This window comes from Arachis ipaensis, chromosome B07 (genome assembly GCF_000816755.2).
Source record: "Arachis ipaensis cultivar K30076 chromosome B07, Araip1.1, whole genome shotgun sequence".
Lineage (NCBI taxonomy): Eukaryota > Viridiplantae > Streptophyta > Magnoliopsida > Fabales > Fabaceae > Arachis > Arachis ipaensis.
In genome coordinates this window covers 49,693,033-49,695,820 of record NC_029791.2, presented here as the reverse complement: position 1 = coordinate 49,695,820, position 2,788 = coordinate 49,693,033, and the positions used below count along the sequence as shown (strand labels likewise).

The following is a 2,788-nucleotide window of genomic DNA, read 5'->3' as shown; positions in this document are numbered from 1 at the left end:
CGTAAAACGATACTTTAAAATAGATAGAGTATGATATTTTATTAATCTATTTTTCTGATTAAAATATGAATTCAATATTAGAAATTGTGTTAATTAAGCTTTCCTTCATTGATAGATGGCTCTTATCTTTTATTAATCTGGAATTTGAGTTTGATATTTTTGTATGTCTATCAGGTGATTATATATTCATTTTGGATTTTAGATGTTACAACGTAATCAGTTTCACTTCATAGTTCACAGAAATGAAATAAGAACTTACCTTTAGAAAGAGGTCTCACTTTTCCCCCATGGAAAACAGAACGAAAAGCTCTTAGCAATGCCATTGCAAAAGGCTTCCCTAAACAATTTGAATATCAGCACTTAGATTCATAATTAGGCTCAAAATATTACCAACTAACCAACAAAATTCTGCAATGTGACATTAAACATGTAACTCAAATTAAGTAGCAAATTACTTTTGTATTCAAAATATCCAACCATGATTTTGTTAGCTTCTAGAAGCCTAGAAACCTCTCTACCAGATTCATAAGTACAAAAGAATCTATGCTCAATTTCTTTCATGCTAGTAACAAAATCTTTAGCTCTATGTGTGATGAACTGAGAATGATCTTCTCTTTCAGTGTGCACATTTTCCACATTTCTTGGTAACTCCATCTTCAAACCTTCAACTAATCTTAAAACAAATGATAATTGGTCCAACCTCTACACTGAAATCCAAGATCATCGACATGAGTCCCAGCAACAAGGATTCTCTTTGCTTTCCTATCCAATGGAAGAAAGGGTTTGCTAATATCTTTTCCATTTTTCAACAGAACCAAGGACTTTCGAACTGCTTCGCGTGCTAGATCTCTATGTTGCTAAACAATGAGGGTAAACAGAGTTAGAACAAATTTTCTAACTATTTCTCACTTGACTTTATTTAAATATAGACATAGTTAAGCAGTAATTTTTTACACAATTACCTGTAATGATGTTGATATTTGAATCATGAAATAAAATTCAACTTAGAAAGGGTCAAAGAGATTATTTTCTTACCTTGCATCCAACCGTATCTAGCAAGGATCTGTTACTAAAAGAAAATTCTCAAGACCAGCTGTGAACTTCACTCTCAAAATTCGCTCAACAGCATCATCAATTCTGCTTATTGGTACTTCCCCCGATTTAACATGAGAGGTCAAATCTTCAATCAATGGTTCAAATTGTACACCCACCATTACCTATATGTAATCTTAAATAAATGAACAATTTCAAAAAGTTCTATTAAAAAATTCCACTTGTTGAAGATCTATACCTTGTCAATTCCAGCATTGATAGCAGATTTAATGCAGTAGGGATAATTTGATCCATAAGGATGGCAAAGACGGTCAAGTCCCTCCCAGTCAGAAATCAAAAAGCCCTATGTAACAACAGCAGTATAATTAAAATAAAAGTGCTATAATCAAACAAAGAAACAAAATAAAAGGCAAAAAAAATTATATTGATATATGGAGACTCGTAAAACTATTTTTATATCAATCATACCCCTTTATACCCCAAAAGTAATAACATTCTTATCTTCAGTCATATTAGTAGCATCCCTATCTCCTGCCATATCATCATCACAAGATACATATATTAGTCCTCATAAATGATTTTATGACTCATGTATTCAACTATTCTCATATCATCAACATTATTCTTACCTCTGACGTGGCTGTTCTCCATTTCTTCATTATTTGGCTCACCATATATGAGATAAATTGATGTCTTCTTCGCAACAAATTATGTCCCATAAACAACAATCACAATCTCAACTCTGTCTCCGGGTTCCAAACTTGAAATTATGCTTTGCCACTCGTCATCTTCAAGAGAAGCTAGTGTGTCACACTTATATACTTGAATGGTAGATTTTGTGTAAGTTGTTATCAACACATTCTTGAGACATTTTAGTGAGATGGTGTCCGCAGAAGAAGAATATACAATGCACATTGTCATTGTCTTCAAGTCACATCTATTCCTGTGAGGAACATTGAAAATTATAGAAGCACCATCAGAATTGAAGGTCAACCAATCAGGATAATTGTCACCCGGCAATAAATAATGGTCATGCTCATTGGAGCTGAATTTCTGAAAAGAAAAATCCATAAAATCTTAATCAATAATTAATTAAACCATTAACAAAATGATGTTCTAATGTCTGAATTCTTGTTGCTAATTAAAAACAAAGGTGATAAACCCCATTTTTAGGGTTTATCTTGTGTTGATTTTAGGGGATTTTATCACCTTTTCTCACATTTATCCAATGAAATAGCATGGTTTCGTGATTCTCCTTTTATTTGTGCCTAAGTGTGAAAACATGCTTTTTAGACCTTTAATTAGCTAAACTTAATTCACCTTTGATTTCACTAGATGCCTTGATATGTTTGTTAGTGAATTCAGGTTGAGAAGGCTAGGAATGGATCAAAGGGATGAAGAAGAAAAGCATGCAAGTGGAGAACTCATGAAAAATCAAAGATTTGGGATGCAATCATCGACACGCACGCGTGGATAGAAAATGCCATCGACGCATACGCATGACCCATGCGTACGCGTCGGTGCTCGCACGTGACTTCATTAAAGTGAACACGCTGGTGGCAATTTTTGAGCAGCCCAGGCCCAGATCCAACTCATTTCTGATGCTATTTAACTCAAGGATTAAAGGGGAATGAACTAGTTAGTGACCAATTAGTTTTAGTTTAGTTCTAGAAGTAGTTGTTAGTTTCTAGAGAGAGAAGATGTCTCTTCTCTCTAGAAGTAGGATTAGGGTTAG

At 33.8% G+C, this 2,788-nt stretch overlaps 1 pseudogene; it reads right to left on the bottom strand.

Annotated features, from left to right (window-relative positions):
• LOC107608571 lies at positions 662 to 1,704 on the bottom strand (annotated as a pseudogene).